The 16455-nt window shown below is 42.4% G+C and overlaps 1 non-coding gene across 1 annotated transcript; it reads right to left on the reverse strand.

Annotated features, from left to right (window-relative positions):
* Window positions 1-10899: 10899 nt before the first annotated feature.
* Window positions 10900-10994, reverse strand: Trnai-gau (transfer RNA isoleucine (anticodon GAU)). Its single transcript has one exon. It is a non-coding gene; the product is annotated as a tRNA-Ile (tRNA).
* Window positions 10995-16455: the final 5461 nt, after the last annotated feature.

Consider the following 16455-nt stretch of genomic DNA (forward strand, 5'->3'; position numbering starts at 1 on the left):
GTCATAATGATAAGCGCACCAGCACATTGTGTGTAAAAAATGTTAGTGTCTCGGATGTTTAGTTTTTTGTCCATTTGAACTTGTTTAAGTTATTAAAAATGAACGGCAGAACACAGCAACTGACGTAGATTTGGATCGTGGGTGGCACTCGAACTTCCCAGTAGTAGTATAGTAAGCAGGGCCGGACTACCGGGGGGTTATGGGGGTTGCGCAACCCCCCCCCCCCCCTGGCCTAAACATGTACCTCACTTATTTAAAACATTTTTTATTATTGTTTATTTTATGCCGTTTCATGCAAGGAGCGACCATTTTCCTATCTCAGAATATGACCTACCCATCAGCTTCAGGGGGCTTTGCCCCCTGACCCCCACAAGGGGCTCTGCCCCTTGACCCCGCCAGGGGGAACATCCCCCTGGACCACCGCTGGCAACCCCCCCCTCCTCTTAGCCTAGTCCGGCCCTGGTAAGGGGTATCTCATGCCTTTTGAGGACGCCATTTTGAGGACGCATCTTGAGGACGCAATCTTGAAACGTCTTGAAACATCTTACGTTTTGAGACCATGTCTTGGAACGTCTTACATCTTCGTCTTCGTTCACATCTTTGTTTTAACACCATCTTGAAACGTCTTACGTCTTGAGACCATGTCTTAGAACATCTTAAAACGTCTTGAAACGTCTTACGTTCAAATCTTCGTCTTGACGCCATCTTGAAACGTCTTACGTCTCCATCTTTGTTTAAATCTTCGTCTTGAAACGTCTTACGTCTTGAGTTTTGTTTAAATCTTCGTCTTGACACCATCTTGAAACGTCTTACGTCACCATCTTCGTCTTATAACATCTTACGGTCTATTATTTGTCTTGACGCCATCTTGAAACGTCTTACGTCTTTATCTTTGTACAGATTGTGCAATCTTTGCCTCTAGCTCCCATTTTCTTTGTTTTTAAAATTATTTATTTCGTTGTCGAGGGTATAAAATAAGGAACCTAAGGAAGTGTATGTCGACTTACGGCAATGGATCCACGATGGAAACATCCTTTTACCTATGTCTTGACGTCGTCTTGAAACGTCTTACATTTCCGTCTTGAACCATCCCTTAACCTGTGTCTTACGTCTCCATCTTCGTATACCATTTTGTCTTTGTCATTATCAATGTACACAGTTTTGTCTTTCCACTGACCACACCATACACTCAGAGGATAGCTGGTGGTGGTGGTGGTGGGAGGGTGCGGGGTCGATTGCATCAGACGATCAGTACACAAGGTGTTCTACATATGACAGGTCGGTATAAACTGGTCATCAAACCATGATGCAAGAGTTATTGTTGAATAAGAAGTTTCAACTGATTGTGCATACACAAACAACTTTAGTGGCACAAGCTGATGACAGATTTAAAACTCTAAGCCTAGGAGATAATGAATGAGGTGGGGGACAGCAAAACAAAATAAACAACACATGGAAAGAGTGGAAGGTTGCTGGGGTCGATTGCATCAGGCTATACGGGTACATAGGGTATCAAACTTATGACAGTTCGGGGTGCAAGCTGTAATTATCAAATACGCACAGAGAGCAAACGTTCAGAGAGAGAGAGAGAGAGAGAGAGAGAGAGAGAGAGAGAGAGAGAGAGAGAGAGAGAGAGAGAGAGAGAGAGAGAGAGAGAGAGAGAGAGAGAGAGAGAGAGATGACAGTGGATTATTACTTTACAGGCCATTGGCCCCTGGAAAGGGGTAATATAATTATTCAGTGACTACTTTACCTAAAGCTTGCAGCGTGGAAAAACACCATAATATGGTGTAATGAATAAGACCGGTACATAGCTGCATTCTGCTCCTGTTATAGCACACGGCGGGTACAACGTGTCCCCAATGTGCAGCAGAGCGGAACGACACAAGGGTCCGGGTAGGATTGTACCTGTCATCATGGCCTGCCTTTTATGACAGCCAGTGTTGTGTAGACTTGTTTTCTCTGAGCCTCAGTGTACTTGTCATGCATCATGGATTACCTTTTTGCCCACCAGTGTTGTGCAGACTTGTTTTCTCTGAGCGTCAGCCTACCTGTCCTACCCCTGTTGTTATTCAACCACACCCCCACCCCCCACCCACACACATACATACACACACACCTTGGATTATCTCTTTTATAAACAGAGAGATTGCGAGAGACAGAGATAGACAGACAGACAGAGACAATCAGTCAGCGAGACATTGAGACAGACAGTGAAACAGAAACGGGGGGGGGGGGGGGGGGGGGGGGAGGGGAGAGATCGAGAGAGACAAAGACAGAGACGGTTGGGTAGTTATTGTTGTTTAACGTCCCTTTAGCCATTATGGCGATACCGGACTGGGACAGAGGCAGACAGACAGACAGATAGAGGTAGACAAATAGAAACATAAGGAGACCCAGTTTCTGTTCTGCGTAAATGTTTCAGTTTTCAAAACACATACATAATTACATTTCTGCCGAGTAAGGTCCTCGGCTGAGTTCATCGCGATCTGGATGTGCAGTTACATGAGACGAACAAGAGTCCGGGTAGGATCCGGTCCGGTCCCCCCTCTGAAGTAGTCCCCCGGGGGACCAATTCGTGGCAAACACTGCTCTATAATGGTCCCCCCTTAGACATCCAGTCTCGTTTTCGACTGGTCCCCCTGGGCGATTTTGGTCCCCTCTCGCATCCAAAATAGGCCCCCTCTCGAACTGGTCCCCCTCTTTTCTAACCAATGTAGAGCTATGTCAGTATTTATTTTTAACTTTATTGTTACAAAACTTTATTGTCCCCACGGGGCCATAGGAACATTTTTTTTCTCCGATTTATGTGCTTGTTGTTATTTTTGTGTGTGTGAGATATATTTGTTTGGTTCTTGTTTCTTTCAGTTTTTTGTGTGTGTGAGATATATTTGTTTGGTTCTTGTTTCTTTCAGTTTTTTGTGTGTGTGTGAGATATATTTGTTTGGTTCTTGTTTCTTTCAGTTTTTTGTGTGTGTGAGATATATTTGTTTGGTTCTTGTTTCTTTCAGTTTTTTGTGTGTGTGAGATATATTTGTTTGGTTCTTGTTTCTTTCAGTTTTTTGTGTGTGTGAGATATATTTGTTTGGTTCTTGTTTCTTTCAGTTTTTTGTGTGTGTGAGATATATTTGTTTGGTTCTTGTTTCTTTCAGTTTTTTGTGTGTGTGAGATATATTTGTTTGGTTCTTGTTTCTTTCAGTTTTTTGTGTGTGTGAGATATATTTGTTTGGTTCTTGTTTCTTTCAGTTTTGTGTGTGTGTGAGATATATTTGTTTGGTTCTTGTTTCTTTCAGTTTTTTGTGTGTGTGAGATATATTTGTTTGGTTCTTGTTTCTTTCAGTTTTTTGTGTGTGTGAGATATATTTGTTTGGTTCTTGTTTCTTTCAGTTTTTTGTGTGTGTGAGATATATTTGTTTGGTTCTTGTTTCTTTCAGTTTTTTGTGTGTGTGAGATATATTTGTTTGGTTCTTGTTTCTTTCAGTTTTTTGTGTGTGTGAGATATATTTGTTTGGTTCTTGTTTCTTTCAGTTTTTTGTGTGTGTGAGATATATTTGTTTGGTTCTTGTTTCTTTCAGTTTTTTGTGTGTGTGAGATATATTTGTTTGGTTCTTGTTTCTTTCAGTTTTTTGTGTGTGTGAGATATATTTGTTTGGTTCTTGTTTCTTTCAGTTTTTTGTGTGTGTGAGATATATTTGTTTGGTTCTTGTTTCTTTCAGTTTTTTGTGTGTGTGAGATATATTTGTTTGGTTCTTGTTTCTTTCAGTTTTTTGTGTGTGTGAGATATATTTGTTTGGTTCTTGTTTCTTTCAGTTTTTTGTGTGTGTGAGATATATTTGTTTGGTTCTTGTTTCTTTCAGTTTTTTGTGTGTGTGAGATATATTTGTTTGGTTCTTGTTTCTTTCAGTTTTTTGTGTGTGTGAGATATATTTGTTTGGTTCTTGTTTCTTTCAGTTTTTTGTGTGTGTGAGATATATTTGTTTGGTTCTTGTTTCTTTCAGTTTTTGTGTGTGTGAGATATATTTGTTTGGTTGTGTTCTTGTTTCTTTCAGTTTTTGTGTGCATTGGTTCTGTTTGTTTATGAGATGGTTGTACCGAATACTGAACATTAAATATTACTAGAATTTCAAACAATAAATAAATAAGTCAATCAATATTCTCTCTCTCTCTCTCTCTCTCTCTTTCTCTCTCTCTCTCTCTCTCCCCCCCCCTCACTCTCTATCTCTCTCTCTCTCTCTCTAGCAAAACCTGAAATAGACATTTACGTTCTTTGACAAGAAAAACTTTATTCACGGTTTTCCCCTTTCGCGGTCAGAGGGTAAGTGCCATTTTTCAAATAGTTTAACACGTTGTCATACAGAGTGTCGTCCATGATGATAGTCAATTAAAAAAAAAAGACTGGCTGACGGAATGAATTGTCGTGTACTTATAATTATAGGCATGTTTGACACGAGTCACGTGACGTGTCAAGAAGCGTGGCGACCGTTTTCTCATTCCACAAAAAAAAAAGAAAAGAGAAAATAAAAAACAAAAGTATAGGCTGCATAGAACGGCAAATCTACGAAGTTAAATCACTTTTAAAAGTTTAGATTTGACACTGTAACCTTCACCCAGTTCAAGATCATCTTGAATAACATCTCTGTACAAAAATGAAAATAATTATACATATAACGAAAGAGGTGTGTGTGTTTGTGTGTGTTTGCGTGCGTCAGTGCGTGCGTGAGTGAGTGTGCACGCGTGCGTGCGTGCATAATGTGTGTGTGTGTTTGAGAGATGGGGGTAGGAGAGAAAGTGTGGGGGGCGAGAGAGAGAGAGAGAGAGAGTGAGAGAGAGAGAGAGAGAGAGAGAGAGAGAGAGAGAGAGAGAGAGAGAGAGAGAGAGAGAGAGAGAGAGAGAGAGAGAGAGAGAGAGAGAGAGAGAGAGAATACGAATACGAAAGTTTAATTGCCATAGGCCATCGGTCCCTTGCAATGGGGATATCACTCATCACGCGCAAAGAAGGCACTGTACAAAAACCAAACGGGTGGAAAACCGAACCCGGAATTAGTATCCACTTGGTCACATCCAAGTCGACAGTGTCTTTAGTCTGAGACTGTTCCGTTTTAACAAGATATTTTTCGATACCGATCGCGGTTTGTCAGTCACAACTCAAATATGAATCGGTGTTCCCACGAGCTTCGTGAAAAGTCAGTCTGGCATGGCACGCAGGTAGCATTGTACCAATGTAGACAGGACCTGGAGATCTGCAGTCAAATGGTCGATTTCTTCTCGAAAGGTGTTGCGGTCGACTTGGGGCAGGCGCCGGATAGTTGGGGGCATGTCATCCTCTTGTCGGTACGACGTGGTCTCGGCTGTTTCACAGTCATATGTCAGAACGTAGTCGTCTCCCCTTGCAATCAGCTGTTTCTTGCCACCTTTTCTTTCACAGACGACTTTTATGAGAGCGCGGTTTCTGTTTCTGTTAAACAGTCTTGCTTTCAGTTGAATGTTCTTTGAGCAGTTTAGGGCTAGATCGTATACATCGCCTGGATCAAATTCTTTGTCTGTTGCTGCCAGTTCCGCTGCAGTGGTTTCATCGTCTGCTATCGGTGACGTCACATCGCAACACACCTCTGACCTGACATTCTCGCACGTGGCTGACCTTGTTGTGTCACAGTGGGCACGTGGCTGACCTTGTTGTGTGACAGTGGGCAGGCGTGTGCTGTGTTGGAGCGGCCAGGCTGCGTGTTTCACGTGTTTTTTCAACCCTGGAATGTTGTTTGTCATAGTCTTTTCTTGGCGAGTAAAGAGGGTACGTGTGAAGATAAGCACTTGCCTGTGTTTGCTGCTCTTGTTCTTTTGATCTTGCGTAGACCGTAGCTCTCTCTGTGTCCCTTCGTATCTGACTCGGTGGCTTGCGACGATATCTCACTTCAGTGCCGCTTGGTTGTGATGTTGGCGTTGTAATGGCGGCTGTCTCGAGGCTGGTCAGTCGCAAAACAACAACGGTCTTCCTTCCTTCTGCGGACACCTTCCACGAAGTGAGTTGGTTTTCGGTTAGCAGGGCCTCTAGTACGACTTTCACTGCAGTTGGGAGTCCAACGACAGACATGGTACTTGAATATTTGAAGATTTTGAGCTGGTAAAATCGCAGCAGTCAAAAATCCGCCCTGTTCGGTCTCGTCGAGAGAGAGAGAGAGAGAGAGAGAGAGAGAGAGAGAGAGAGATCCAGAGTCACGTTTTCTACTGAGTTGACACACACTATAACAATAAAGTTAAAATAAATACTGACATAGCTCTACATTGGTTAGAAAAGAGGGGGACCAGTTCGAGAGGGGGCCTATTTTGGATGCGAGGGGGGACCAAAATCGCCCAGGGGGACCAGTCGAAAACGAGGCTGGATGTCTAAGGGGGGACCATTATAGAGCAGTTTTTGCCACGAATTGGTCCCCCGGGGGACTACTTCAGAGGGGGGACCGGACCGGATCCTACACCGGGTAAGCTTGCTCCTTTCAAAAAGGCAAGCCTGTTTTCACGGCCTGTGTTTGCTTCGAACGTCAGCGTAGGCTACTCGTGATTATAGCAAGTCGTGACTCAATTAACCGGGTTACAGAAATGTGAAAGACAGCAGCTTTTGTCCGACGTAAACGTATCAACTTACACACAAATACATATTTGTATCTGTATTTGTGCTAACCCAAGTACGCTCAACCCCCAACCACCACGATCCCACGATGACTTATTCGTGACCCGTATGTGCAGTAGAGTGAGACGGCTCGAGGATCCGGGTACACGTATCGCGTGACCGTGATGAGTCCTTTAACTTCACGCCGGAAAAATATACTGTTCAAAAAAAGAAACGCATAGTTGCTACTTGCCAAATTTGTTTTATTTTTCGAAAAAATTAACAGAAAATCCAATATTTAGATTATTTGTTTGAAATTTGGTATGGACACAGTTGAATGCACACACAGTTCATTTGCATCTTCAAATCAATCAGTCAATCAATACGATTGGGTGCCGAGGCTGTCAAGTCAGTAGGGGGTGTGACTGCCTTGAGCAGCAACAACTGCCCGGCACCTTCTGGGCATGGACTGGATCAGATGCCGGATATCTTGCTGTGGGATGGTGTCCCACTCCTCCTGAAGTGCCTGCAATAGATCGTTGTGATTTGCCGGCGCTTCTTCTCGCCTGCGCACACGTCTGTCCAATTCATCCCAGAGGTGTTCTATCGGGTTCATGTCTGGCGACATGGATGGCCAGGGAAGCACCTGGACATGGTGGTCGGTGAGGAACTGGGTGGTGAGTCGTGCTGTGTGCGGGCGAGCGTTGTCCTGCTGGAATATGGCATCCTGGTCAGCCAGAAGAGGAAGGGCGTGTGGGCGCAGAATTTCCTCCACGTATCGCTGGGCAGTTATGCGCCTTTGGACGTGCACCAGGGTGCTCCTTCCAGCGGTATTGATCGCCCCCCACACCATGACGCCTCCACCACCATGAACGGGTGCCTCATCCACACAGTTGGGCGCGTAACGTTCGTTTACTCTCCGGTAGACCCTCCTCCGACCATCATGTCGCTGGAGCAGGAAGTAGGACTCGTCGCTGAACCACACGTGTCTCCAGTGATTCCGGACGGTCCAGCGAAGGTGCTGGTTGCCCCACTGCACTCGGTTCTGGCGATGGCGGCGGGTGAGGACAGCTCCTCTGTGAGGTCTGCGAGCTCTCAAACCAGCTTCATGCAGGCGGTTCCGCACGGTCTGGTCCGATAATCGGTGTGGCCCGGGGAGAACCTGGACAGAAGATGAGGCCGACAGGAAACGATTCCGGAGGTGGCGGAGCCGTATGAAGCGGTCGTGAGCAGCAGTTGTCGCCCTTGGTCTTCCCGCTCGTGGCAAGTCAGCAACGGAGCCAGTGGCTTGAAACCTGACCCACAGTCTACTGATGGTGCTCTGGGACACGTGGAAGTGCCTGGCGATTGCACTTTGACTTTGGCCTGCTTGTAAACGACCCAATGCAATTTGGCGGTCTTCTCTGCTCAATCGGGCCATCTTTCGTCGCTGAATTGTCGTCTGATTTCTTTGTGGCGAACAATCCGCTTTTATGGGTTTTGGAAGACATGGTGAGAGCTCAATATTCCCCGAGTTTCACGAGATTACACTGAAGCATGACGAGTGGTCATGCCAAATGAGCAATTTTGACATTGTAGCCATTGATAACGCATGCGTCACGTGCAGAGCTCACTTGTGGCAATGGACGAAAGGTCGACGACCAGATAAACATTTTCTGCAGTTTGGTGGATATCCTTGTAGCCATATCACTAAATTAACCAAATATTACAAGCTATGCGTTTCTTTTTTTGAACAGTATAAGAGAAAAAAGAAGGGATGACAAAAGCGTCCCTTGACAAAGAGTGAGCTGAAGCTCACCCTCTAGTGACTTTCACTTCTCTCCCGAGAATCACGAGGACTCCTGCAGGGCGAGTGGAAAAGCCACCAAGGGCAGTTAAAAAAGCCCTCTCTGGGTCTATGCCAAGAGAGCTGTGTCGTGTGTTAAAACACACACAAAATGTGATTGTCCCCCTTTACCATCAGAAATTCGGGAAGAAATCGTATTTTGAGCACTGACTTGGCTATGTAAGCTCGAGGTACGTTAAAGCAGTCGCTATGTAATCTGCATGTCTGCTTGTGAAAGACGCACTCTACGGGCCAGCAACTGCAGTGAATTACTCGTGCTGAGTCTGAGGACAAAAATGACCCCCGACAGACAAAAGCCGCTAGACCACATCACAAACAGAACTTTGCAAGGGAAGCGTTCTGGACAGCGCAGTGACATTCTAAAAATAGTAACTTAGAAACGGGAATATGGATTGAAGCCACACGAAGGAAGGGAGATAAACGCAAAACACTGGAGAAGATAAGGAAGAGTTACTTGTAATGGTGAAATGAACACAAAAACCAAAATCGGTTCAGCGCTGCGCGCTGAGAGCACGTGTTGAAATATCTCATCGATGATATTGTGTCCGGGGTGTAGCTGAATACGGTGTCCAAATTTGAAAAAGATCCACCGATAACTTTGGCGTTGTGATGTGGTGTAGCGGCTTTGGTGTGTCGGTATGGGGGCCCGGGTAGCTGAGGTGGAACCAAAATCGGTTCAGCGCTGCGCGCTGAGAGCACGTGTTGAAATATCTCATCGATGAGGTTGTGTCCGGGGTCTCTCTGAATAAGCCCACCAAATTTGAAGCAGATCCATCGAGAACTTTGGCCGTGCATGGCGAATACACAAATACACAAATACACAGATACACAAACACACAGACACACACACAGACACAAGTCGTATATATATATAGATAGAAGGTAATCTTATCTTTTGTGCCAACAAAGATATCTATCGATCTAGCACTGGGGTTATTAGGCTTTAGTTTCTTAAGTTTCTTCAGTCTGATTTCCCACCTTCCAGGATAGTGTTCGTGCAAAGTTAAATGGAACTGGTAAGAACGTAGTAGAATGTAGAGATTCAGGACTAGATTACCTTGCGATACGTCCCCCACAAAGGGACTTTGCTCTGTAAATCTTGGAGGAGGATCTGGTGCTCCCAATAGGCTGTCTGTGAAGGGATACTTATTTCTCTCTCTTTCTCTTCTAAGAGATTTAAATCTCGGAAGAAAGTCTCTGCTGAGTTTCAATTGTTTCTTTCACAATTTCTGATGTTTTATGCACACACTCAGTCATCTTACACAACAATGCAACACATGGATAGGATTAATGGAATGACATGTATTTGTCAACAACGAATCATGGGATAGAAAACTACAAAATGTGAAAGAAAGTACATTTAAACAATAAATGTAATACTGATTGTTAAGCAAATGTAACATCGTTAATTGAACACCATTAATTGTGATAATAGCACCAGTAACAAGATATTGGCAAGTGCAATGATGGTAGTATTGTAATTACATTTATTTGTCAACAACAAATCAGGAGATAGAAAATTCAAAACGGGAAAGAAAATGTTTATGTTAACAAAATCCTGAAATCAATTTTAAGTAAGATATTGCCGTCAACATGGAAAAATTGCGCGAGTGTCAATTGGTACAGTAAAACTAAACGTTTCATTGGACATTAGCGCAATTTTTTCATGCCGACGACGATATATAGATTGTTGTATGTCACACCCACAGTTTAAAAATAGTTTGGTTTGATCGAGAAATGTTTGAGTTGGGAAAATAATTATATTTATTTGTCAACAACAAACGACGAGATAGAAAAATTAAAAATGGGAAAGAAAATGTGTTATGTTAACAAAATCCTGAAATCAATTTTAAATAAAATATTGTCGTCAACATGGGAAAATTGCGTTAGTGTCAATTGGTACAGTAAAGGTAAACAACATTTCACTTGACATTAGCTCAATTTTGCCATGGCGACGACGATATGTACATTGTTTTATGTCACACTCACTTAAAAATAGTTTGGATTGACCAAGAAATGTTTGAGTTATGAAATAAATATATTTATTTGTCAACAACAAAGGACGAGATAGAAAAATAAAAAATTGGAAAGAAAATGTGTTATGTTACACAGCTTAAAAATAGTTTGGATTGATCGAGAAATGTTTGAGTTAGGAAAATAGCAACTGCTTGGATTGTAAAAAGAAGTCTAGAAAATGGAGTTTTGGTGCATTAGTGAAAAACATAATTGGCATAATTATACATTGTTAAAGTTAATTGAACATGATTCAGATATCATCAGCAACATGATTCAGATATCACCAGCAGCAAGTTATTGGCAAGTGAAACTGTAAACAAATGTTAAAGACAGTGGGTTTGAGAAACAGTAAAATATAGTGTGTACATGTAGTAAGAACACCTAAAACTTATCTCAGAAAGACAAAAAAAACTGCGTTGCGATCAAAAATATTGCGTGGCCCACATGGGGGTCGAACCCACGACCTCCGCGTTATCAGCACGGCGCTCTAACCAGAGATATGTATGCTCTAACCAACTGAGCTAATGGGCCAAGGGAAAGAACCGTTGTGTGCCCTATCGCATGGCGTTGAAGCGAGTTACTTCCCTTACACACCGGAAGCTAGATGGTTTGCGATTGATGTCGCTCTAGAACTGTTTTTTGTAATATTTTTAGCGTGTGAGATCTGAGATAGTTTTTGGTATTATATAACCTATTATAGTGTAATTTTGCATCATGATGTAACGGTTTGAAGAAAGAATGAAAAAAAAAGTTGAAATACATTGCTGCAAACAACTAAGTTTGCCGAAAATTAGTTCCGGAATGTCACCGTTCACACAGGCAAATGCCTCCGCATAACCCAGACCTCCGGGTCTGGGAATAACGACAACTATGACTGGTCACACTGATGGTACTGTGGAAATGATGGAGCGGGATGGCGGCAGCTCCAACAACAACAAGAAGATGACCACCACCACTGAGTGATGATGACAACAATATTCGTCACAGAACTCGTAGCGGCGCCATCAAAAATAAGACAACAATGACTGGTCACAGTGATGCTGTTGTGGAAAAGGAGGAGCGGGACCCCCGCCGGAAAAATCTTACTGCTGCGACGATAAGGACCCCCACCACGACCGGTGGTACAACGAGAGGTCAAAAGCGGAGGTCAAAAGCGGAAATGAGACACGGATTATGGCATTCCAGGAAGAACTACTAGACTGCGACGCGACCGTGACCACCGGCGGCACGATACCATAGATAGATAGATAGATGGATAATTTATTGCCAAGTGTACAATACATGAATGAACATAAAAAATACACGAGGAAAGCAGCTTGATGTGTGATAAAAACAAAAATAAATACCATCAACTCACTGTCACACGGATGATGACAAACATACTTTCGAGCAACAGGAGGAGAAGAGGGAGAAGGAGGGGGGTGACAGTAATGATGAGCTTGAAACTGACTGAAAATGATGGAGAGGAAAAAGACGACGACTCTACCGTCGTCGCCACCACCACCACCACCACCACCACCACCACTACCATGCAGTTTCCGTATGGCGAAAGCCGCGGAGATATGGACGAAAGAGAACAAAGGTTGTCATCGATATCGACACCCTATAATTATGGACGCTGAAACATTTCGAGGACTGAAACGTGTTTTCGGTCATATTGACGCGGTCTGTGCTGCTGGTCGTGCTGCTGCTGCTGCGCCCTAGTATAGTGGAAGACACAGACAAGAAGACGTCTGGTTGTTGGATATTGTGTGCCGCATATTAACAGCTATTGTGTTTTCAGCGTAGCAATAGGGCCCGATATTTAGACGAGACAAGTATAATGCCGACGAGTCGAAGACGAGTCGCATTATACTTGTTCGAGTCTAAATATCGGACCCTATTGCTACGATGAAAACACAATAGCGTTTATATAGCTATTCTGACATTAAATTCTGTGTTAAAATCATGTTTTTGTCAGCAACAAGGACCAGAATGGTCCATGTCGTTGATTGCAGACGACGGTTCCCTTTCTGCATGAAGCCACGGAAATAACCGAACATTGAAAAACCCACGGACATGTATTACGGAGAAAACTCAAGATAACCGGATGCTTAGCATTACGTCAATATCTTAGGAATCGTATGACGTTATGACGTATCATGCTTGCCTACGTAGATTGTATGTTCGAAAGTCTGACTTCTGTTGGGAATTCGCGTGGTGAAGACTGCGGTAAATCTGTAGATGATAAGAGAACAAGGATTGTCTCAGAAGAAACGACGAAATGTTTCAGACCGGTAACTTCATTTCAACATTGCACTACACAATGGACGTTCTATGTGACAGGAGAGTTTGCTGATTTTGTGTTAAACATTGGTGATTGGAGAGATCGTCTGCAAAAATCAGAGATAGGTCGCTTCAGATTGCAGCTTCTGGAAATTTGCAAGGTTTGCTGCCAGTTAAAGAACTGGATTTTACACGTAATGTATGTCATGTACAGTAAGCAACAACAAAAACACACACACAGCAAATGGCATCGTCTGTCGACTAGCCACAGACACAAGCCTGGCGAGGTATGCGTGTACTTTATACACGTGGAAGAAACCGGAACCATGCGTCTTTGTTATTGCTGATATCGTTTGGATATCGGCAAAAATGGCCAACTTTCGTAGCGTTATGCTTTGATGATCGGAAAAGGGATGTGTGAGACCATCCAATCACAGCCCCCGAATCCCCCCACGTGTCCATCAGAATAGCTATATAATACGATATAATAAGTGTGTTTAGTTAGTGTAATAAACCAATATATAAAGACTCTGGTGGTTTTCCGGCTCTCTTTTGTTTTGTGTGTGTGTGTGTGTGTGTGTGTGTGTGTGTGTGTGTGTGTGTGTGTGTGTGTGTGTGTGTGTGTGTGTGTGTGTGTATGCGGTTGAAAGAAATCATATTCTGGTCTCTCTCTTCGCTCCTTCTCTTTCTGTGTGTGTGTGTGTATGCGGTTGAAATAAATCATATTCTGGTCTCTCTCTTCGCTCCTTCTCTTTCTGTGTGTGTGTGTGTCCCAGGAGGGTAGCCTGGCGCAGGTCGCCGAACCCACACATATACATACGCGGCCCCAGTGAAAAATACACACTCACACGCACACACTCACACACACACACACATACACCATACAATTTGCCAACAATACAATCCTTTCAAAGAAAATGTTTTTGTTCATAAACCACAGTCATAAACAACAATTTTGTACATAATTACCAGAACAAATAAAAGCACACAAACATACCTTAAATGCTGTCAAAGCAGACAAGTTGTATTCTTACACAAGACAGACATTTTCAGGGGCAGGGGAAATATATATATTTTTTTTACACATAGTCTGTGTAGTGTGTGTGTGTGTGTGTTTGTGTATGTGTGTGTAGTGTGTGTGTATGTGTATGTGTGTGTATGTGTATGTGTGTGTATGTGTATGTGTGTCCCAGGAGGGTAGCCTGGCGCAGGTCGCCGAACCCACACATATAGGCCTACATACGCGGCCCCAGTGAAAAATACACACATATACACACGCTCACACTCTCACACACACATACACCATACCATTTACCAACAATAAATGTTTCTGTTCATAATAGGGATAAAAGAGAAACAGTTTGTGAACAACCCTAAACAACAATTTCATACATAATTACCAGAATGAATAAAACCACACAAATTAAATGCTGTCAAAGCAGACAAGTTGTATTCCTACACAAGATGAGACAATCACACTGGTCACACCAGAGTTATCCCCCAACATAGAAGTGTAACACTAACGGATAGTGCAGGGGAGATAACAAAAATGTTGAGACTCTCTTTGCAAAGTATCATGTACAAATGTAAATGTGAACCTCTGATTTTTTGACAACGTTTGTAGTGCTATAATTTTTATACACGTTTTCGCACGAAGAGAGTAGTGGTGTTGTTTGTTTGTTTGTGGTTTTTAAAAAAAAAAAAGTCAGTGTAGTGTAGTGTGTGTCAGTGTAGTGTAGTGTAGTGTGTGTCAGTGTAGTGTAGTGTAGTGTGTGTCAGTGTAGTGTAGTGTAGTGTGTGTCAGTGTAGTGTAGTGTTACAGGTCGCCAAACCCACAACATATATACGGCGCAAACGACTAAATAAACAAGGCACAATAAGAGAGAGAGAGAGAGAGAGAGAGAGAGAGAGAGAGAGAGAGAGAGAGAGAGAGAGAGAGAGAGAGAGAGAGAGAGAGTCTACACACACACCCATACAAAGGGGAACAACCGCTGCTAAAGAGAGAAAGATTTTTTGACAACGGTTGTAGAACTTGGCATCTTTCTGACAGAGACACAGAATCACGATGATGAAAAAAATAAAACAAATCCAAAAATCATTCAATAATTCATAAAAAGTTATAAATATTTTATTTCATATTAAAACCACACGGACGATAAAAGGCACCGCCCATTTGTTACATACATGTATTTTTTACTCACATGGTCTGAAGTTTTCTACCTGGACTACAACATATACCTATATGTATAAATATAATTATAGAGATAGATGACAGTGTATTTTTCGCGTGGCTATAAATTGATTCGACCTTTGCACTTTTACAGTGAGGACAACTTACGGGTCCAAGGAAAGCGTTCTGGACACTGCGGTGACCTTCTAAAAATAGTAACAGAACGGGAATATCCGAAGATGCTTCTCATACCGTAGTGCACCAAACGAAGAAAGGGAGGTAAACGCTGAAAACATGGAGAAGATAAGTAAGAGTTACTGGTAGTTGATCCCGAAAAAAAAACCAAAATCGGTTTGCGCTGCGCGCTGAGAGCACGTATTGAAACATCTCATCGACCAGATTGTGTCCCGGGTGAACGTGAATATGGCCACCAAATTTGAAACAGATCCATCGAGAACTTTGGCCGCGCATCGAACACAAAGAACAGACACAGACACACACACAGACACAAGTCGTATATATATATATATAGATATAGATAGGCATGTAAGATGGGATGAAACTGGGCGAACATGCTTGAGTGAGGACAGATCTACGATGACCCCCCCCCCCCCCCCCCCTGTAGTTTTCCACTGACCAATTATCTAATTATCAAAAAAAATATTTTTTTTTTTTTACATTGGATGGGTCGGACAGTGGATAAACTCATATGTTAGACACACTTTATGACAGAAACAAGCTGGGTTTTTGTTATTATAAGTTAGTTATAGGAATGCATTATTAGGCACACAAAAAAAAGAAGTCTGTTAACGGTAACATAGGCCAAAAAAATAGGGTCGGTAGGTCGGGACTTTTTGTTGTTGTTTGTTTTGTTTTGTTTTTGTTTCCCCAAAAACATATTTTTAAGTTATTTTGCCAAAAAAACAAAGCCCTTTTTTTCAAAAAACAATATTTTTAAGTTTTTCCCAAATGCCAAAATAAAGTCTAAGGTTGTGGGAAAAAATAGGGTCGGTCGGGATACCGTAAACAGACTATTTTTTTGGAGGGGGGCCTTAGGCATGCGTATGTCATGAAACGTCCAACTTTGAAATTTGGGTGGAGGTATTCAGGTGACAATAACTTTTTTGTTTATCAGCAAAACTCGATAAAACTTTGGTATGTTATGTAAAATGAATGCCAAAACAGACTAGTTAGCAGCATATCTAAAATAAATTGAACACACAAAAAAGTTCTTCTTTGTGTTTGTCACGTGTTCCAAAAAATGGGCGTACAAATTTCAACAAAAATCATGTTGTCACCCTCATAACTTTTTCACCTTTAAAGATAGCACAATTATTTTTGCAAATATGAAAAGCTTATTCATTTTCCTTTCATTTGATATATAACTTGCTATATTGCATTTAGAATATGACCCCATAAAGCCACTAGGCAAGTAGGCACCAACAGCACTGTAAAATATGCCCTAAAACCCCCGAACTGGTAAGAGTTAACGTGTATATTTCTCGTTGAAAAACAACCATGTACTATATACAAACCTTACTCATTCCCACAATTATG

This window comes from Littorina saxatilis, linkage group LG14 (assembly GCF_037325665.1).
Source record: "Littorina saxatilis isolate snail1 linkage group LG14, US_GU_Lsax_2.0, whole genome shotgun sequence".
Taxonomy (NCBI): domain Eukaryota; kingdom Metazoa; phylum Mollusca; class Gastropoda; order Littorinimorpha; family Littorinidae; genus Littorina; species Littorina saxatilis.